Here is a 22,151-nt window from a genome sequence, read left to right as displayed (position 1 = left end):
GGGTAACAGTACTCACCTCTCGGGGATGCTGTGAGGACTGAATAAGAGAGGTGCACAGAAAGTGTTACAGCAGTCCATGGCATGTGGCAAGGACTCCTTAAATAGTAGCTGCTAGTATTACTGTTGTTAGTACTGCTATAATTATTATCAGGTCCAACCTGACCTTGGGGTCAGTCCTACTCAGGGTGAAATCAGCAAAGCTCAGAGAGGCCAAGTGACACTCCCAAGGTCATAAAACTAGTTGTGACAGTGACCATCACGAGCCCAAATTCCTGGCTCTGCTTCTGCTGTCCCTCTGCCAGCCCAGCCTGGTCTCAGCTGACACTCCGTGAGGCCCACTAATTCTCCATCACCCCCCAGCCCACCCCGTGACTCAGCGGGTAGGAACGGGCTCCCTCCACAGGTGTCCCAGCAGGCGCTGCCGTGCTGGCCGGTGGCGAGAGCTGTTTTCCTTGGCGCCAGGCCCATGGCTATTTTGTAGCTAAGGTGATACATAATTCCCCATTTTAAGAGCTTCCTCTTTGATTATTACAGCTATAGGCAATTAGAACGGGCTCTGATACAGAGGCTCCAAGATGAAGGCTCCCTCCTCGCCCAGCCGAAAGCTCCTTGTCTCTGTTCCAGGGGCTGCAGCCAGAACTGGCTGTGCCCTTAGGCTGATATGAGGATCACCTGGCCAGCTTTGGCACGTACTTGGACAGATTCAACCTGGTGGCAGCGACACTGGATTTAGAAGAGGTTCCTTGGCTCCCCCTGATTGAAAACTACAGGGACTTACTCTGTGTTGAGCTGACTGAAAACAGTTTTCTATTCTCTCTTCAAAGGCCCTTAGTGTAGAGAGGCTTTCGATTTCATAGATGGGGAAGCTGAGGCTCAAACAGGGAAGGGGATTCAAGCCAGAATCCCCACCTTGGTCTGGAGCAAAGCTCAGAGAGGAGGAGGCCTCTGCACTCTTTGCAGATGGGGACACTGAGGCAGAGGTACAGAGGGAGCGCAGAGCAGGGCTGGGGACTGGACGTCCTGCCTGCCTCCAGTGCCCTCCCACCCCCTCTGGCCCCAGGTGCCCACGGGCCAGCTACCAGGGCCTTGAAATGAGTTGCAGATGCGGCCGTGGCCGTCTCCTCCGGCATCTGCCACCTGAATCCAAGGATTTGGGAAATGTCCCCCTGCAGAACCTGAACCTTCTCGAGTGAACAGCTCCCCAGAACAATGACTTATATCTCTCACTGTCACTGACTTAACCACTCAGGAGCTTCTACCATGGGTTTTAAATAAGAGGACAGGTACTTTTTCTGTTTCCTCTTTGGATTACTCCCCCCCACCCCCCCACACACACACACACTCCAAAAGGGCCTACCACGTGGCTGGCCTCTAAGACCGAATGAACAGTTGCTATTTCTCAGCAAACCTCTGGGGGGGGGTAGGCAAGCAGCTCCCAGCACCCCAGAACTGGGAAAGGGGGACACCTGGATGACAGACTCATTTTACAAGTGGGAAAACCCGAGGCCCGAGTAGCCCCCTGCCTGTTGGGCTGTAGAATGAAGCACACTGCTTATCTGTCCCCTTATCTGCCCTCCTTTTCAGCCTCCCTATCCACACCAGAGCCAGTGTTCTGGACTCACTGAGGTCATGACTATGCTGTGTGACCTGGGGCAAGTGACAACCTTCCTTGTGCCTCAGTTTCCTCCCTGATTCAAAAAAAAAGAGGATGAAAATAAAACTCACCTCTCAAGGATTAAATAGGATGATGCCTATAAAATTTTCAGCATAGGTACTGGTACATACGAAGTGATTAATAAATATTAGCTATTATTGAAGAAAACAGCTGACCACATTGGGACTTTATTATACCACGTGGCAGACATGGTGTCCTGAGTGCTTAAAAAAGAAAAGGGAACAGAAAGAGGCTGCATTTATTGGCCACTGACTGCACACATTTACTCAGCACTGTGCCAAGGCTTTGCAAGCATTTTCTTAGTCCCTCAATGGGGCTGCTACCATCTCTGTCTTGATGATGAGGTGCAGAGAGGTGAAGTCACCTGCCCAGGGTCACACAGCAAGTAAAAGACCCCGGAGCTTCAAATGGCTCCCAGGTCTATTGTGGCTTCCAGTGTCCATGCAACCCCTTGGCTTTAGCAAAGTCACAAAGTGAAATCAGGCCCGGTGCCTTTAAGCCAACTTCAAGCCACTGGACTGGGCTGACAAGTTAGGGAAGTAGAGAAGGGCAAACAGGGAAATGAGGGAACACATGTCAGAGACGGGGCAGGGTCTGGGGACCTGGGGACCTGGGGAGCAGTCAGTGCCCAGGCCACAGGGATGAGCTGGGAGGGCTGATGAAACCCATGGACTAAGGCAGAATGGACAGTGCTATGGGCCGATGCTTCCTCTAGTGAACAGGGTCTCCCACATTTCTCTTCTGGATTTGAAGGGGCTCCTGTGAGCACTGTCTCCACAGATTCCAGGCATTGGACAGGCTCAGCGAGGAGGGCTGGGGTCAATGAGTAATACCATCTGCCACATACCATCCCAGCCAACAAAACATGTAACAATTAAGCACCCTGAATTGTGTTAAGAGCACTATTTCACCTTCTACCGAGGATAGCTGTTTTTGAAAAGGAGAAATTAAAGTGTGTGTTTTTTTCTTTTCTTATAAAGGTACATCTTTAAACAGTTAAATCATTTGATCGAGCCACGTGATCTGTATCTGTTTATCTTGTATTATTTATTCTTAACTCAGGCTAACTCAGGTGTGATAAGCTTAAGGCCTCTAAGCTCAAAGACCTCCAGGGGCCTGGCAGGCAAAGGACAGGAGTCCAGTGGGGAGGCCACAGGGAAGGGCAGGGACTGCAGCAGAAGGGAGCCCAGCCACAGGTCGCTCTTCTCAGCTCCAGCTACTGGGATTGGGACCCACCGGGGCCAGCTCCTCCGATTTCTCAAGAGAGGTTGAAATCGGAGGTGTGTGGGCATACAGGCTTTCCAATTCCTAAGACACTGTGTGGGCCAAATATAAACACGGTTTGCTCTCTTCGGTCATATCATTGCCCCGGGTCACCCAAGGCGGCCACAGCAAAGGACAATCTGATCAGCCCAGCCTCATAGGCCCGATGGCTCACCCCAGTGAGGTCATCCAGGAAGCCTGGCATTGTTTTGCCCGGAACAAAGCCGAAACAATGAGTGACAACATTCTGGTCCTAGTGAAAGTGAATTGTTTGGGGAATTGTTTTCAGCATGACATCTCTGGGGACAGGGCTTGTTCTCCACCTGGGTTCAGTGTCTGTGGGCAAGGTCCTCCCCTCCCCTAATCTAACTGCAACCTCCCACCCCACAGAAGTTCAGGTCACCCTCAGAGACCCCCTCCCCACCTCCGCTGAGAGCACCTGCCTGGCTCGGGCTCAGCCTTCAGCTTTCAGAAACATTTACTTCTCCCCAAGCCACACGAAGCCTCCCCCTTCACGGATCAGGAAGCGGAGACTCTGAGAAGGGGAGGGTCTGGCCCAGGTCACACAGCCACGAGGCGGTGGGCCGGGATTGGCACCCAAATTCTGACTCCACACCATCCTGGGGCAAGTGTGAGCTCTACACAGGGACCCACCAGAGCAGGTCATACTTCTTGGTCTGAGGTTTGCAAAGGAAAATGTGGGCAGATGTAGACAAATTTTGCAAAGAACTGGCCTCTGGGACAACGCCGGTAGGGAGCAGGGCAGGAAGTGGGTCCGGTGTACTACAGCCTCCTTGTCCTCACCCCCACACAAAAACATTTACAGGTAAAAGGTCTGAGGACTGGGTCCAAATATTTTTCTTATCTCCTTGCAGATGGCAGGCCTTGACCCAAAGCCCAGAGACCACAGGCAGGCAGCAGAGATGAAACAAAGAGGAGTGCAAACTGCAGGGGGCGGGGGCGGGGCTGAGAAGGTCCTCCCCTCCCCCACAGAGCTGGGCCTAGCGAAGGGCAGAGGGGCCTGAGCAGTGTGGTTGGGCACCTCCCCCCGACCCCAGGTGAAGGTGAGATGGGCACAATCATGCCCAAAACAGAGGTGGCCCAGGCACCAGCCAAGCAAGTCATGGACTCGGGAAGGAAAGTGGGCTAGGAGTCAGAAAGCTGAGCCTATTTCAGTTCCGTTGGGTCACGCAGGGCAGGTACTTCCCCTTTTCATCTCGGATATCCAGGGAAAAGAACAGAGCAAGGGGGCTTCAGCGAGCAGTGCATGCTGGATAAACATTTACTGACAGCCTACCCTAGGTGCCAGGCACGGCTCCAGGAACTGGGGGTGTGGACATGAGCCCTGAGGAGCTGACATTCCAGAAGGAGAGACGGACACTAAGCACAAACATGAGTTACGACCGAGCCAGCACGTAGATGACAACCAAGCGGGATGAGGTGTAGGCGATGGGGCAGGGGTGGGGGGGTGGGGAGGGTGTGTCAGAGAGGCCCCTGTGAGGGGGTGACATTTCATAATGGCAGCCACTGAGGACTGACTGGCTCTGGGCAGGCCCCATGCTTAGCCCATTCAGGCACCAACTCATTTATTCCTCTTAGAAGCCTGGACGAAAGACTGAGGCCCAGAGAGGTGAGCCACTTGCCCACAAATCACACACTGGGATTCTTTCGCACCCAGACTATCGGCTCCAGGGTCTGTGCTTTTAACCATATTGAAGCCGAGATCTGCAAACATCAGGGGGAATGGTGTTCTCAGAGCAGGGAACAGCGTGTGCAAAGAGGGCCACACTGGGCTTGGTAAAGGAACAGAGAAGGCCAGTGTGGGAACAGAGAAAAAGAGGGGGCAGGGCATGGGTGACCTGGAGAGGGACAGAGACTGGAGGCCAGGGTTAGGACCTAGATTTATTCAAAGGGTGGGCAGCCCCTGAGAGCCTTGCTCTGCCCCACTGAAGGCTCAGCACATTCAGCTAAAAGCCCCTACCTGTCCCCGACCACCTGGCCAACCCTCCCGGAGTAAGAGGGGATTTGAAGGCTCATGGTGGGCTTCTCCCTGTAAGCAGTTGCGAGTCGGGTACCCCAGAGCTGTCCAGCCTCTTCCTCGTGAGCCGAGCCCCTGGGGATGGGCTGAAGGTGGCTGCAAAGAGGCACCAGCCAAGGATGGGCAGTGGAACCCCCTCCCCTTAGCCCAGGGCCACAACACCAGGGACACAGAAAAGAAAACGTTCTTGTGCATCGTCCAGACCCCCTCACCCCTCCACAGGTGAGGGAAGAACAGGGTCAGCCGTTGACGCCATTGGATCTCAGACAAGTCTGTTCCCTGCACTGAGCAGGCCCTTACTCACCGAGAGCTGGTCAGGAGGAATCGCCTGACTGACTGTCCCACGCTGACCGAGCACCTACTGCACAGCCAGCCCCTGCAGGGGGCACAGGGTCACCTGCATGCCCTCGAGGTGCTAACGTCCAGAGACAGGGGAGGGGCTTGTCTTGTCAAAGTAACAGAAATTATTCTGCCAGTTCATAAGGCCCGGAGCACGCGTCTGAGTCAAGAGGGAATGAGAGGCTTCAAGGAGGAAGTCTCATGACACCGCCTGGCTGGGCCCCTCAGCCGGGCCCGCGCCACAGGAAGGCAGGGGTCCGGGAACAGGCAGGCCTCTCGGATCCTGTCTGACGGGGTTCAGACCCCAAACGCCACTTAGATTTCCAGCACACGCCGGGCGCCGCCGCCATCACCACAGCTTAGCCAAAGGAGAGGATTAGTTGGACGAGAAGGGCCGCCATGATGTCTGCTGGGCGCTTGGGGGCCTGTTTTCAGGCACCAGGCGGTGAGTCAGCAGGCAACAGCCTCCAGGCACTGACTCACCAGCCACAAGCCTGCCACTCTTCTCCAGTCAGCTTCCCCACCACCCCGGGCCCCAGCCTGGTTTTGCCGGAAGTGAGGGTTGTGGGGGGGGGGTGGGGGGGGGGTGGTCAGCCATGATCCTGAATCGGGCTCTGCAGAACCCAGGATTATTTCTGGAGGCCACAAAAAGAGATTCGAGAAAAAAGAAAGGCTTGGTTTTCATTTCCTCAAACTTCCCCTTTTGAGCTGTAAGAACCCTAACACCACCTCCTCTCACTGGCTGTGAAAGCAAACAGAGAGCAGCCCCTCCCTCGCTGTATAGAAACTGGAGAGAGACAGGCCCTGGGTGGCAAGGCCAGCTAATGGCACACCAGTGGCCCAGTGCCCACTCCCTGCCCAGCCACTCCCAGCCAACGCTACACCAGAGCTCTGTGGGGCCCACAGCTCCATGGAAACCGGCCAGGGCCACTCTTTGCCGTAGGGCCTTGGGCAAGTCACCTCTCGGGCTCCGTGTTACCCTTTGTAAGGTGGGCATAATACCGCACGATGGCCCGTGAAAACTCCCAGCTCAGTAAGTATTTGTAAACAAGCTCCCCATTCGTTCTCGTTGTTCCTCTTTTAAACCTGTCTCTGCTCAGTGAGGAAGGACTTTGTCTAACTTCCTAGCTCCACCCTTTCCTCACCCTAACCTAGAAATTTAGCTCAAGGGCAGTTCGGTGCCTGCAGAATGAAACAGCCTGGGAGTCAGCAAGACCGAGGGTGATGGACCCACAAAGTCTGCCGCCAGTGCCCCTGTTTCAGAGCGAAGGTGCTTTAGTCTAGACGACTGGTCACTTATCTGGAAGTCAAGTTTCAAGTGTCCTCCGCCATCTGGAGCCCACCCAAGACTCCAGGGACTACTAAACCACACCTTCGCTCATGCTGTTCCCTTAGCCGGGCACACTGTTCCCCAAGTAACTCACGGCAATAAATACCCAGGGCAAAGGCCGTGACATGCTTGGGCTCCATGGGCCAGGCCACCCTCACCAGCCCATCATGTCACTATCTGTTTGCTCTTCTGTTGCCCAGAGCCTGGCTCTGTGAATATTGGTCAAACAGAACATTTAGGGCTCAGGACTCTGGGGACACTCAATATAGGAGTAAATATCTTCTACCTTTTAGCTGTGAGGGCTCCTCGACCAGGATAACAGCAATGGCAGACGTTGAGGACAAAGGCAGGGAGGTCCGCAGACGAAGGATGGGCCCTGTGTGCTCTCCGCTAGAGAGTGGAATGTGTTCCAGCACGCATCTGAGTTCCCTCCAAAGGGTATAAAACTCACATTACAGCCCACACCAGCGTCGGGTGAGTTTCCCACACGTGCAGAACACCCTCCAGGGCGGCCCGGACAGCCCCATCTCCCTCAGGTTTTCATGTGCCACTGGTCCTCCTATGCCCTATGGCCACTGCTGGGCTTTTGCTGAGAACCGTATGACAAATTCAAAGTTCTCCTTGGGAAACCTCCGTTTCTTCATCTGTAAAACCGTCCCTTGCTGAAGTTCCTGGGTTCTTGGGCAGAGCAGGTGAATGACCAAAATCCTCACATGTGCCTGAACATTGGCATCATCTGGGACTCTGGCCAAAATGACAGGTGCCTGGCCCACCCAAACCTACAAAATCTGAATTTTACTTAAAAGCTGTAACCAACCCCCAGACTCCCAGTGAATCTTAGAATCAGGTGAGGTTGGGAACGGGGATGCTAATGAACTGGGTGACGTTTGGTAAAACATAAAACAAAAGCAACCTATACAAAGGACTTGGTGATGGATAATGTGAATACGTGTGCATGTGTGCATGTGTGTGCATGCGTGCGCATATGTGTGCGTGTGTGCGCACGTGTTACACATGGACAGTCTCTCCTGTCAGGCTCTGAGCAGCTGGGGACTGGGCCCTGCTTGGTTTCACTTCCTCAGCCCCAGGAGGTCCTGGGCCTCCCCCAAGAACCATTCACATGGGTTCTCCTGTGCCCTATTGCCACTGCTCCTGACAGTTCCCCTGCAGTGGGCACTTTTGTCCCCAGTTTACCGACAGGCAACTAAGGCTCAAAGAGGTGATAGGACCTGGCCCAAGGTTACCCAGTGAGTGGCAGAGCCAGAATATGAACCCAGGACAAGGCCAACACTCCCTTTCTCTGCTTGGTCAAGTAAAAAGGAGCTTGAGAAACATAGGTGAGGCTGTCAGGTGGACTACCTGGGGCTCTGGGGCAGAGAGCTGAGTGGAGTATGTGGGATCCCTGCATCACAGACCCACAGACCCCCAACCCAGTGGGGAGCGAAGGAAGCCTGGGCCTGGCTCCAAAGTCTGGCGAGGCCCGGAGTCTAGCTGACTCAGGCAGCGTCTCCAAAGACAGGAACAAGGCACAAGTTATATCGCCTGGGACTTGGGGACGCCCCTGGCTGTCACCCCTACAGAAGGGGGTCACTTTTTCCCTAAAGTAGAGGCAGCAGGTAGGATCTTCCCAAAAGGAGAAACACCTGTCCCTAAAGTGCCAGCTACCCAAGCAGGCCCCAGTGAGGTCCAGCTCTGCCAGTGACCACTGCTTGACCAAGGCCAGGCCTGCCCCTGTGGGCTGTGCTTTATGCCAGGTGACCAGGAGATCCAGCAACACACACACACACACACACACACACACACACACAGCCCTCTCTCTTGAAGGCAACCAGCCTGGCAGAAGAAAATGTACTCCTTAAATAAATCTGTGCCTCAGTTTCCTCAAATACAGAATGGGAATAGCAATATCTCTGAGGGTCATGGGGGTTAAATGAGCTAATATGTGTAGACCGCTTAGAACAGCACCTGGATAAAGTGTCAGATACCAAGTTGATGGCCAAATTCATACACTCTCCCTAGAGCAGTGGCAGCCTGGACTCCTAGCCAAGGCCCTGCTGGGCACCACCAGGCCCACTGGGCACTTTACAGGTCACCTCACATGGCCAGGACCAGGGCTCCAATGCAGGTCAGCCATCTCTGCAACGAGGCCGTCACCCTAACACTCACCCCAGTCTTCTCCCCGTTCCCCTTTCCCTTCTATTCCAACTTCCTCTCCCCTTCCTCAGTGGCAAGGATTGGGAAACCCTGGGGTTCCCCCCCCCTAGTATATTGCTGACTGAGGGCAATGTGGGTGCCATGGGCTGGTGGCTTCCTGGAGATCTGAGCATGAATGTGGGAACTTCCTGTCACTTCCTCTACCTAGCCTTGGGGTCCAGTGGGGATAGCATCTCAGGTAGCTGCCCATGGCAGGACAGAGGGCAGGAGGAGGGGCAGGCAGCTAGACCAGGCCTGCAGCTCCCATACAAGGTATTGGGACCGTTCTAGCCCTCAGGGCTGTGGCGCCTGCCAAGCTGGGGAGGTGGAAGTTTCAGAGACTGGGGCCTGGACTTGAGAGCAAACAAAGGCTTTGCTGTGAACACTGCTGGGAAAGGGGACTGCACAGCGGCCTCGCCAACCTGTGGGGACAACTGCAGACAAGCTACTTGGAGCAGAGGAGCCAATGAGCCTCCCTCCCTCCTTCCTTCCACTGGTCACTCTGGGCAGCTGTGAAGAAAACCTTCAGGAGAGGAAGGTGCCCCCCACGATGGCTGCAGCTGCAGAAATCAGAGACTGTGACCCCTCAACTCCTCCTGGCAGCCTCAAAACCTCAGAGGTCGCTGAGTGCCTGAGACCCCTCACCAAGCCATCACTGAATGACACAGCAGCCCAGGACCCCATGCCCAGAGTTCACAGGTAAGGAGACTGAAGCCTGCAAGGGGAAGGGACTTGCCAGGAAGCTCTAGTTAGGCCGCTAGGGATCAAACCTGGCTCTGCTGTGTGACCTAGGGAGCCTGCTTACTATGCCTCAGTTTCCTCAGCAGAAAATGCAGCTGATAGTAGACCCACCTCCCAGGGCAGAGGGGTGATCACATGAACCGACGCAAGTAAACCGCTCAGCACACAGCCAGGCACAGACAGGTGCATATTGAGATGTTATGCATGAGGGTGACCACCTATTCACACTGGAGCAAATCTCAGAGAAGTGCCTACTAGTAGGAAGGCAAGACAGCAGTGATCATTGTGGTGGCTCTCAGAGCATTCTAGAGCTTCATCCCATGGCTGTCCAGTGTGCCAGGCCTCTGTCAACCTGGGTGAGCCTTCACCAGCTGCAAGTGCAAGGAGAAAGCCAAGGGCATTGAGTCAAAGCCAAGGGCATTGAGGGGGGAGGGAACGAGGGGGAGGGGTACTAAAGATGTCATTTCTTTCACAACATCATAGTGAGAGCAAATGATATCTTTTTAAAAATTGGTAAAATAAAAAGTTTACCAGCCCCAGGGTAGGCCATTCCACTCCTCAACCCAGATTTGTGTTTTGAATGTGTACTAGTTTGTGCACTAATTCATGAAATTCAATGCCAATAATGTGTCCATTTTGCAGGTGGGGAAACTGAGGCCTGGGTATAAGAGTTTCCGTCTCCAATGTTTCAACTCTGGACTCTGCACATCCAGTTCCCTTTCCAGCCTGCTCTGACTTTGGATGCTTAGGACCAGCTCAAGTCCTTACTTATTTAGGGAGCTCTTTTCCAGGCCCAGGGAAATTACAGTCCCAAATCCCACAGAGGTCCTTGACCCCAAGGGAATGCCCTTCCTGGTCACCCAGTGACCCATCTTCAGTCAGTGCAGAGGCTGAGAGGCTCCATCAAGGAAGGATTTGAACAGACAGAGGGTCCCCCTGGTGGTCTGGGGTGGGCAACCTGGGCAAGCACTTTCCAGCACGGGGAGCCAGGACCTGCTCCAAGCTGGACGCCTCTGAGAAAGACCTTGTTCCCACCAGGTCCCCAGCAGGACCACTCGGGTCAGAACTCAGAGGGCTCCCCCGTTTGTCCCCTGCTCCCTCTCCCACCCAGGCAGACTCCCTGAACACCGTTTCCTAGGTAACTAGAGCTGTTGGAGACCTCACACCTCTAAGCTTGAATTATAGAAGCAAGCCCAAGGTGGCTCTCTAATGGGACAGAGGCTCTTCGAGCAGCCAGGAACAGGTGGACAAGCAAAAGTAACGTGTCTCTGGGTAAGTCAAATGGGGTGTATCAGAGGCCTGTGAGGGTGCAGAAGATGCCCAGCACCTGGGCTCTGGGCCTCAGCATATCTGCTCATGAGGTGACAATGCCCCTTCCATCAAAGCCCAGGTGCCCAGAGACTGCCTTCTCCAGAAACATGCTGCTGACTGGGAATGTCCCTAAGCAGAACTAAAGCCAGAGAGAGGGTTCCTAATCACAGAACTCACTGTCTGTATACACCGTTGCCTGGGAGGTTGTGGGCTTTCACGGCTCACTGCATTTTCACAGGCGGTTCCCGGCAGGCCCAGGAATGCACATCCCTGCTCTTCTCATCTTCAAATGCCAACTTCTCCAGGAAGCCATTCCCTAACCATTCCCTGCCCCTCTCCCAGCTGAATGAGTAGCTCATTCCTCAGCTGCAATCCTCAAATCTTCCTCCTGTGGTCACATCTGCATCACAGGGTGCTCTAGGGCAGGGGGTGGGCCTCCGCCCAGGAGGCAGCAAATGAGGAGGACCTGGACTGCTGTTGTTATAGCAACCCTTGGTTCTTTTCCAGCTGTTCTTAAATCCTGGAAACAATAATTGCAGCTAACATTGTGTGCCTGGCACTTCGATGGGCACTCGGTATAATTCTAGCAAGTAGTAATTTTTTTTAATCATGCTAAATATTTTTATTTCTTTAAATTACTGATTATGGCTGCTCACTTTTCTCCTATAATTAGTCCAAGGTAATGAGACTTCATAGCACTTTCAGAATCTGACAGGATATAAAGCACACTCTGAATGCCTTAAATGAATGGGAAATCTTCCAAATACACGGCCAGTTACAGAGAGAAATGCCAGCTCCCTGGGTTAAGCACACATGTGTGCCAGGCTCAGTGTCTGGCATTGGGTGCAGTGGTTTACCCAGTCCTTACCAATGACTCTATGAGATGACAGATCTTACCCTATGAGGTTCAAAGAGGTTGAGTGACTTGACCAAAGGTGTACAGCCAGGAAGAGACAAGGGCTCCAGAGTCCTGGTTTCTCAGCCACTGCACTGGGCTCTGGGACGTCTCCTGGCTTTTATTCCAGAAAGTCCCCCTATTCACCTGAGGCTGGCAGGGGTGTCATTGTGCAAATCAACCAGCTGGGTTAGAATTCACGTCTCATGATGGACCCAGATCACAGGTATTTCCCCATCTCCAAGGACTGGGCTGCAGCCAGTCTCCACCACAGAACGCAGCCACCCAAACATCCACTTAGCTGAGGCTTTGTCCTAAGTGCTCCACAAAGATCTTCCCATTTAATTATGTATACCTGCTGGGATGACTAATACTGGCCTCTCAGGCCAGGAAGAGCTTTTAACTATTAAGTTCAGCCTGCCCAGAGCAATTAAGCAGCTATGTGGCTAATCTCAAATAATTGGTGCAGGGAGAGGTGGAATCCAGCGGTTCTCTCTCCAAGCCCAGGCCACGTTTGGAAGTGTAACTGCCCGGGGCCACCTCACTCCCGCTCAGCCCTGAGAACATCCCCTACCTCCACACCTCCCCTGAGCTTTCTTGCCCTCACCCTGACCCTCTGGTAAAGTGGCCCGACCAGGACTTAATCAGTTTACTCATCCTATAGATAGCCAGCGATCTGGGAGCCTCCTTTTGCTGCTTGAGGGCAAGGATACCTGGAATTTAGGCCACAACTATAATTAGTTGAGAAATCTGTCCTTTTTAATTGACTCATCTATTTATTTGTTCAATCAGTTCCCACTGACCCCCAGATGGCCGAGTTCTAAATAATTCCTGCCCAATATTGTCACTGGAGAGGAGGGATCCTACTGGCCTCTCCAGCTTTGTTCTCTGAATTCCCCAACAGGCACCTCCCACACCCCTCGAGACTCTGTTCCCCAAGTACTCTTTGCCTAGTTCCACTTTTGCCTCTGCTGTGTCACCATAAAAGATTTTAGTTGGAACTTAACTCTGCCATTTGCCGGCTTAAGAAGTAGTGACCTCAGGAATGTCAATTCCCCCTGGGGCCTCAGTTGCATCAGCATTGAAATGGGGCACCTCGCATTACACAAGGGAAGGTACAAGGAAGTGCCTCAATGCAGGATTAGATTTGCTCTCGGGAGAAACAGTGTGGCCCTGAACAGGAAAAGATCAGCCACCTTTCTTGTCATGCAGTTAATAAACACTAACTATACCCCTTTTCTCAGCTTCTCCCAGTGCTGAGAAAGGCAGACACAAACTGTTCTGTACAGCAGGGAAAATACCAAATAAACAGCTCAATTGGTGTTTTGTGTCAAACACGCAGCCAGTCCGCTGGCACTGCTGTCCCCTCCCAAGGTACTTTATATGCTTCTAAAACCACGTGAGTCAGCAAAACTAGGTTAGACATCTCATTAGAGTGGGTCTCCTCCTGGGACCTCTGGCTGAGCCTGTGATTCTCCTGCAAGTGTGTTTGAGTGAGGGCTGGGCTTTGTTTTTCTTCCTGAGCCAGTTGTCAAAACAACTAAACAGTCCTTACCTTTAAGGGCACCTGGAAGAATTAAATAAGAACTTGTGGTTTTAGGCTGGTTCCCCAAAGTGAATCAATACCAACCACTCAGCAGGGCATCTGGGTTCAGCAGGCTAGACCACCCCATCCAGCCCCTCTCCCTTCCCCAGAAGGGAACACCCAGCCACGCCACCCCCTTATGCATGGGGAGCGCCCACTTCACACTTTCACTCTGCCCTGCCTTTTCATGGGTGGATTCCCTACCAGTAAGGCCCTTCGGTCTTGTGCTCACCTGGCATGAGCCTAGCAGAGGCCTCTCAGAGAGTTTCTAAACTTCGTGTACCCAAAGCATCTTTGAGAGACCCTGCCAATGGACACCCGATTTGTCTCCCCTGGGAGTTCCCAGCCTGGACAGAGTGAGACTCATTCATCTCTGGGTCCCCAGGACCCGGCCAGGACCTGAGCCACAGGAGGAGCCCATAACTCTCTGACGACAGAATGAACAGACTTTCAATTCTCAGTTTTCAGATGTTTAGAGGGTTTCTCCAAACTCGCCCTGACATCAAATTATTTTCACTAGGCCTTTCCCCGACTCAGCAGGTCTGGAAAGGGGTGTGAAGGTCTCAATGGACTGGAGAGGCCACAGGGAAAACAAAAGGTCTGCAACCTGGAACCTTAAAAAACAGGGGCTACTGTGTCTACGTGAGATGATGGATGTCAGCTAAGCCTGTGTGGTAATCATTTCACAATCTAGGTAAGTCAAACATGCTGTACATCTATCTACCTTCACCTTACACAGTGATGTATGTCAATTATTTCTCAATAAAACTGGAAATAAAAACTCACCGAATTTTAATGTCATTTATATGTTCACATATTAGTCTCTCCCATTAGACTGTGTAATTCTTTAGTTTATCTTTTTAAAAAAGTTGGGGGCAGCCCTTCTCCCCAGAAGCACCCAGCAGGCCCAGTGCTCGGCCATGACACTTTCAGGCCTGGCCACACAGAGATCAGGGAAGCTCTCAGACGTGGAGGAATCAGTGCCTAGAACAGTGATGGCGAACCTATGACACGCGTGTCAGAGGTGGCACGCAAACTCATTTTTTTGGTTGATTTTTCTTTGTTAAATGGCATTTAAATATATAAAATAAATATCAAAAATATAAGTCTTTGTTTTACTATGGTTGCAAATATCAAAAAATTTCTATATGTGACACGGCACCAGAGTTAAGTTAGGGTTTTTCAAAATGCTGACACACCGAGCTCAAAAGGTTCGCCATCACCGGCCTAGAAGCAGCCCCACCACCAACCCCCAGCCGGGGACCTACCTCCCAGAGCTTCAGCCTTTCTAATTTTGTCTTTTAGAGTGAGAGGCTTCACTGAATATCTGGACTGTTTAACCCTAAATTATCCCTGAAAGCGCTTCATTACGGGTGTTAAGAAACATGAATATGAAATATTTGCGCCCTCGCCAGTTTGGCTCAGTGCATAGAGCGTGAGCCCACGGGCTGAAGGGTCCTGGGTTGGATTCTGGTCAAGGGCACATACTTTAGTTGCAGGCTCGATCCCCAGCCCTGCTTGGGGCGTGTGTGGGGAGAGACAATCAATTGATATGTCTCTCTCACATCGATGTTTCTCTCTCTGTCTCTCCCCCTTCCTTCTACTCTCTCTAAAAATCAATGGAAAAATGTCCTTGGGAGAGGATTAAAATAATAAGGAGAAGAAATATTTGCATCAAGCTTTTTAATATACCAAACTGCTTTTTCCTACTAGTATATGTGCCGGTTAACCCAGTGGGCATCACAGTCCCCATTTTACAGTTGGGGCAACTGAGGCCCAACAGGAGATGGGACTTGTGGGAGGCCACACAGCCAGGATGCAGCAGAGCAGGGACTCTTCTCTAGACAATGCCAGGAAAGGAAGGGTGGTGCTGAGAGGAGCAGAGGCCTGACATCTCAAGGAGCTGTGTGACCTTGGGCAGGTCACTGCACCTCTCTGAGCCTCCAGGGGCTCATTTATAAGGAAGGATGGATGGGAAGGTGGAGGCAGACAGGGTCATGAGAAGGAGGGCTGGCTCCCATTCCCAGACCACCTACCTCCCTTCTCCACCCTGAGACAAGGCCCAGTCTCCTGCTTACACACTCTGACTGAGTTTTGGGGGCCTCTGTCCCACTTTACAATCATAATGGTTTGTGTAATCATTTGTCTCTCCTCTCCTGCCTTGTTCCCCATTCTATCTCCACCACCCAGCACTGTGTCTGGTATACAGTGGGAGCTCAATAAAAACTGAGTAAATGAATAAATGACTCAGTTCCTTCAGGTGTGAGATCATCACAGGACAGGAGAGGGTCTCGAGCAGCAGTCGCCAACCTTTCGGATCTCGCGCACCACCTGTTGGCGACCGCGGGTCTAGAGGGAATAAACCAGGAAGGGCAGCGGGGCCTCCTGGGTAGCAGCCCAGGGGAGGAGAGGGCAGGTGGGGAGCCCGAAAGCCCACCGCTCCTGTCTCCTACTCGGTGTGTCCCAGTGGCATCACCAGGCACCTCTCCGAGCCCGGCTTCTTCACCCTTAAAGCAGGGAACATTGTAACCTTCTCACAGGGCTGTCTCGGCTCAGATGAGTTCAGTTCTGGGGCATGTTAGGTGCTCAGGAAGCATCTCTATGTCAGAACTGGACTTCATAAATCAACTAGGCTGACACTTTGGTGCCTGGATGAGGAGACAGAGGCCCAAGGCAGCAGCGTCTTAGAGTCTCAGAGCAAAGAGGGCCAGGGCTGGGGCGACAGCCACTGGAACTAGATTCATGGGGACAGTCTGAAACTTCAAGAAGCAGTTCGTCATAGTTTCTGGGAATGACCTCCCTGGGCTGTTGGATAAATGAGGCTGCAGAGGTAAACTTGTCAGATTTAGCAAACACTGCACGGGACATACTTAGACTAAAAACATGAGTCATTGTTTGTCTAAAATTTGAATTTAACTGGGAGCCCTGCATTTTATCTGGCAACCTAATCTACAATATCTGGATGTGTTACCCTCCCCCCCAAACTAGCACAAAAGAGGAGACCCAGGAAATAAGAGGAACTGAATACTCTAGCCGCCTGGTCTGAAACCTCCGCCTGAGTAAAATGAAGAAAGTGGGGACCGAAGACCACACACTCTCCGAGCATGTAGGCATGCTCCTGTCCTTCTTCCCACCAGGAAGCCGCTTCCTGATGGCTGCACAGACATTTCACCATCCCCTTGGCTCCTCCGTTTGCACATTTTTTCCAAAGCAGGCGTCCACGCCAAAGACGTCAGGTCACGTTACCGTCACATTCCACATCCTTCTACCCTGACCCTGGACAGACATTGCCAATGGGTCGTGCCGTCCTTCCCACTGACCAGGACCCAGCCCTCGATTCCTCACTGGAACCCAATCTCTCTCTGCGCCCCAGGAACTTAGTGAACAAGAGAAAGACCGCATGTGTGAGAGATGGTCAGGGCAAACAGGACACCAGAAAAGACTAAAAACAGCAAGACAAGCAGAGGCTCACAGCACCACTCGACCCTGAAAATATGAATAAGAGCCACAGCCCCCTGTGGCAACACGACAGCCCTGGTGGGACTCCATCAAGCAAGAGCTCAGGATGATGTGGGAAGATGGCAGGATTTGGGGGTAAGAGAGCACCCACAAAAGTGCAAGGTGAAGTGGGAGCTGAGTCAGGGCTGGGAATGAGGGGCAGAGGAGCAGACGACCCAAAACTACCACCCATGGCTGTTCCTAGGGACAAAGGCAGGAGGGTGAGAGTGCTTTTTGGACGCTGAGGTGTCTACACAGCCCCACAGGGGTGTGCCACTGAGCTGCCAGGCTGAGGTGGGGGCCAGCCCTCTTCCTACGCACACAGAGGGGGTGGGGGAGGCACATGCACTGTTGTCCCTTGTACAGTAAGCACCCAGCTCAGGGAGGGAGACCCCTCCCACCAGGGTACCCGGCTCCTGCAAGCAAAGCTGAGTTTCCATGGGAAGGTCAGCAGCTACCCTGAGGAAATGGTTCCAGACCCACGTTCCAGGTGAGCCCACCAGGTGCTGCGAGAGGCTCTAAGGCCCTTCCCTTGCTGGGGCTGAGTTCAGACTGTGAACTATATAAAAAGAGATTCTATGGGAAGTAACCTCATCGGGGGATCTGACCACAAATTCACATCCCGGGCCTATAACTTTCTTTAGTGGAAGGTTTTCAAGCCAGCCCTGCCCGTTGTTAGCACACCTCTGAAATGCCTAGAGAGTAACCCTCTTTTCCAGACCCCTCAAAGGTGCAACCACCCTCAAGGGAGCACAGCCTCTGAACTCCTCTGTACCTTGCTTTCTCGGACCTTGAGGTAATCTTCCTTAAAGTCCCTCCTTAATTCCAAAGGCATCAAATAAACTGCAACACTGCCATTCTCGGAAGCATCTGAAATTTGCTCCCCAGCACTGATGTCAGTTTGGCTCAAATAAAATCTTAGATGAATTCTTTATAGCTTTGGACATCCTCACATCGACATGAAAGAGGGTACCCTCCCTGAGGGGTGCCCCGAGAGCAAAACCCCAGGCCCAGAGGCTCTCAGCAGCCCCAGGAGGCTCCTACTTTTGTGAGCCTGAGTTTCTGGACACAGATGGGAATAGCTCTCAAAAACTTCTCTCAGGTTTCAGACTGGGAAGCGCTGGTCTCTGAAAGGCCCTGTCAGTCTCTGAAAAAACCTCTGTGATGACATGATTTATAATAAGACGCATATACTTAATCTTCATCCCTATGCGTGGCATGGAGCTCTAAAAATCCTGGGAATTTGCTCTGGAGATCAGTTCCGGTATCTTCTGTTATGTTGATGAGGCAATCGGTAGAAGGTGGCCTAGGATGGGGGCTGGTTGCTTGGAGAACCAATGTGATTCTAGGGTTGGAACTTTCAGTCCCGCTCCCAGGATCTATGGGGGAGGGAGAGGAGCTGGAGGTTGAACCAATGGCCAATGGCTAATGATTTCCTCTGTCATGCCCAGGCTAGGAAACCTCCATAAAAAAACAAAAGGATGGGAAAAAAAGAAAGAAAGAAAAGGATGGGTTCCAGCAGCTTCCGGGTGGGTGACTCTGGGAAAGTGGCTCGCTCGGCGAGCGGAAGCCCTGTGCTCCTTCCCCACACTGTGCCCTAGGGCGTCCCTTCCACCCTGCTCCTCCGGAGTTACAGCCTTTTATAATAAACCAGTGATCTAGTGAGTGAAATGTCTCTCTGAGCTCTGTGAGTCACTCTGGCAAAATAGAACCCAGGAGGAGGTCATGGGAACCTCCCATCTACAGCCAGTTGGGTCTTCGGTGACAACCGGGACTTGCAATTGGCGTGTGAAGGGGGAGGGGGCACTGAGCCCTTAATCTGCGGAATCTGACACTGTCACCAGGTCGATGGCATCAGAAGGGAGTTCAATGATAGGACACCCACCCGGTGCGGGAGAATTGCTTGGTGGTGCGGGGAAACCCACACATTCGAACTGTAACCCCTTTCCTTGAAGAAGTCCCTGACTGATCCCTTGCTAAGAGCCAAGACAGGAAGATACACCCAAGGAATCTTCTCTCCACCTGAGACCCACGCTCTCCTGACACAGGTGCAACCAGAAAGGGAGGCGCCAGACTGCCCTGTCACTCAGAGGCCCTGCCACCCAGAGGCCCCATTGCCCAGCAGCTGCTGCGTAGGAGACTACACGCCAACGATGTGTGCTGACCTCGAGCTGGCCACTGCCCTTTTGAGCCTCAAATTTCTCACCTGTTATATGAGGATAGTAATAACGCTGTAAGATAATATAAGTATTAGAGATAGAAACCATTTTTGAGAATTGCAAAGGGCTATTATTGTCCATATATTCAGGCTACCATATATTTCTGAGCTAGAGGGGTCAGAAATAATTACAATAATGGTAGCAATAGGAATAGCAATTATGATAACTACTACTTATTGAGTAATTGCTATGTGTCCATTACTGTACTGAGAACTTTCACAGTTTTTCTTCCCTGATCCTCACAACAACCAGAGAAGAGAGGCTCTACATCATTCTATATCATGTCTCCTTTGACAGAGGACTCTGGAGCACAGAGACGTTCACTGACATGACCCGAGACCCACAGTGAGGTAGAGACCAAGTCACATTTACACCCCGACTCACTGGACATTAACCACACCTCTCCTCTCTCTAAACCGTGTATTCATCAACCTCTGAGTGTGGCCCATTATTCATAGCATTTCCTGTTCACTGAGTTTTTATTTTCTTCCCCAAATGAGGAAGGCTAGCAGATTGGGGGCTACTAGTCTGGGTGGATTGTTTTAAATCCTCTGCTCCCTAAAGCCCTGAAGGCAGGGACTCCCCAGGGAGGTGCCACCACTCCCTCTCGATGTCTGAGGGCTGTCATTTAGGGTGATTTCTGGAGGGTCAAAAATTTGGTGACACTGTGCCCAGCATCTTAAAAATACACAGTCCCTTAGGGTAGCAACTCCAATGTGCTGACCAGACCCATGTGTAGTATGTTCACTGCATTTGGTTTTGCAAGATGGAAAAGTTCCGGAGATTGGTTGCACAACACTGACAAACTGTACACTTAAAAATGGTTAGGATGGCAAATTTTATGTTATGTGTATTTTACCACAATTAAAAGTAGAATGGAAAAAAAAAAGATGTTCACAGCAGAGTGGTTTATAAGAAAGAGAAACTGCAAAAGGCCAATCCCTCATCACTAGGGGATTAAACAATTGGTTTACCCAACAAATGAAAACCAATCTGAACAGAGCCAACAAACTGGGGGCCCTGGTCCCGATCCAACGCTTTTGTTTTTGTAAATAAAGTTTTACTGACACAAAGCTACACCCATCATTTGCATATTGGCTTTGCATTCTAGCTACAATAGCAGAGGTGAGAACCCTTAAGAAGTTTGTGGACCCCTCACTTAGAAGACTCAAGACCCAGAAAAATGATCAGAAATATGTGAGGGGGGCGGGGGGGGGGGGGGGCAGGGAGAAGTTGGCTCCCAAGCATAGCCACACTGAGCGTTCACTTTTGAAAGAAAATTTTAAATTTTAAAATCATATATGGCTATGTGATAGGCAGTCACGCAGACATGAGCAGAGCAAAGAGGAAGGGCCAGGTACAGAAGGTCACCTGGGTGGAAAGCCCCGGGTGCCTAGCAACAGGCAAAACTGGGAAAACTAGGACCTCGCCCCGAGGGTAATCTTTCCTCCCTAGCAAATCGCTGGTCAGGAGGTTCGGACCCTCCCCTGACCTTTCCTCCCCTGGCGTGTTGCCAGTCATGCGGTAGACCCCCTTGGAGGAGGAATAGGGGCTAAAGAGTGGCTTCATTCGACTCCCATGCAGGCCCTTGCACAACACTCCCTTGAGCATTAACCCCTAGGAACAGGAATAACATTTAGGCCTCAGTGGTGTTCCAGCTCCAGGCCCAGAGGAGCAGTAAAAACAGACAAGCGAAGCCATGGCTGACATCAGGACCAGCACGAGGGGAACCTGTCCCCGCTCACCAAGCACGCCACTTTACCGGAGAATTGACTAATGACCCCTTGCCCTGGTGCCAACTAATAAGCGGAGAACGTGACCCTGAAAGGACACACCTGGAGAGCTGGTGAATCTTCCATGGAGATCCTCTCCAAGGACCTCCCCTAAAATCCCCACCCTTATAAGCCCTCAGGACAGAGCACCCAATGCTGTGCTCTCTAGGAGCACACGAACCCTTCCCCACCCTCTTTCCACAGGCGATTTTTCCTGTCGTTCTTTTTCCTAAGCTCCTGGGCCCTTTGTAACTTGCTCCTGAGCCCACACAGCTCAGATGGCTCACATCTTCTACCTCTGTGACTTTCTAAATAAACTTTCTTATAGTTGGTCTTGGCTCTGAATTCTTTCTTAGCCAGAACTCAAGTACCCAGGTTGCTGGCTAGAGGTCTGGTCTGATGCCACTGGTCTAACACCTGGTGCCGTTCTCCCAGTCAATAGCTATCTCTGGATGGTGGAAATTGGGATACGTTTTCTTTTCTCCTTTTGACTTTTCTGTGCTCTCCAAATGTTCTGCATTAAAGATATTACTTCCCAACGCTATAAAAAATGATAATTATGTGACTCGATGGAAGTGTTATGTAAGAGTACTATGGCAATCAATACATCAATACAAATGTATCACATTCACATGTGTACACCTTAAACTTACACAATGGTTTCCTATGTCAAATATGTCTCAATTTTTAAATCAGGTAACAAACAATAAATACCCTTCTCATTGCCTTGGCCCGTAGAGGTAGCTAGCTAGTGCTGACTTTGTGGCTTTTAACAATCACAGGTCTTGCCGAGGCCGGTTTGGCTCAGTGGATGGAGCGTCGGCTTGCGGACTGAAAGGTCCCAGGTTTGATTCCGGTCAAGGGCATGTACCTGGGTTGCGGGCACATCCCCAGTAGGAGATGTGCAGGAGGCAGCTGATCGATGTTTCTCTCTCATCGATGTTTCTGACTCTCTATCTCTCTCCCTTTCTCTCTGTAAAAAATCAATAAAATATATTAAAAAAAAAATCAATAAAACATATATTTAAAAAAAAACAAAAAACAAAACAAAAAAAAAAACAATCACAGGTCTTGATATTAGCAGACTTTCCCGGCCAGCTTACAACCTGGAAAGGTAGGGAGAAGGCTCCATGGGAATTCTCCTGACAGGTTCCCCTCTTGCTAAAATTTTCCGACACCCAGGTAGGTGGATCTGATTTTCGGGTGGGGTGGGGTTGCTCTAGGCCTCAGCTGTGTTTTAGCTCCAGGCCCAGAGGAGCAGTAAAGCCAGGAGTGGGGAACCTTTTTTCTGC

General features: G+C 51.6%; 1 protein-coding gene across 3 annotated transcripts in view; it reads right to left on the bottom strand.

Moving 5' to 3' along the window:
* SLC6A6 (solute carrier family 6 member 6) overlaps positions 1-22,151 on the bottom strand; it is a 77,236-nt gene that overhangs the window by 40,447 nt on the left and 14,638 nt on the right. The window contains exon 1 of one of the 3 annotated variants that reach the window (XM_006083791.3): positions 5,281-5,523. The exons of the other annotated variants lie outside the window; for them this stretch is intronic. The gene's annotated coding sequence lies outside the window, so the exon portion shown is untranslated. Of the gene's footprint in view, positions 1-5,280; positions 5,524-22,151 lie in introns of those variants that run through there. 3 annotated transcript variants of the gene reach the window in all.

Source organism: Myotis lucifugus, unplaced genomic scaffold, assembly GCF_000147115.1.
Source record: "Myotis lucifugus unplaced genomic scaffold, Myoluc2.0 scaffold_8, whole genome shotgun sequence".
Lineage (NCBI taxonomy): Eukaryota > Metazoa > Chordata > Mammalia > Chiroptera > Vespertilionidae > Myotis > Myotis lucifugus.
The sequence above is the reverse complement of the archived record's forward strand: the minus strand, read 5'-3'. Positions and strand labels throughout refer to the sequence as shown.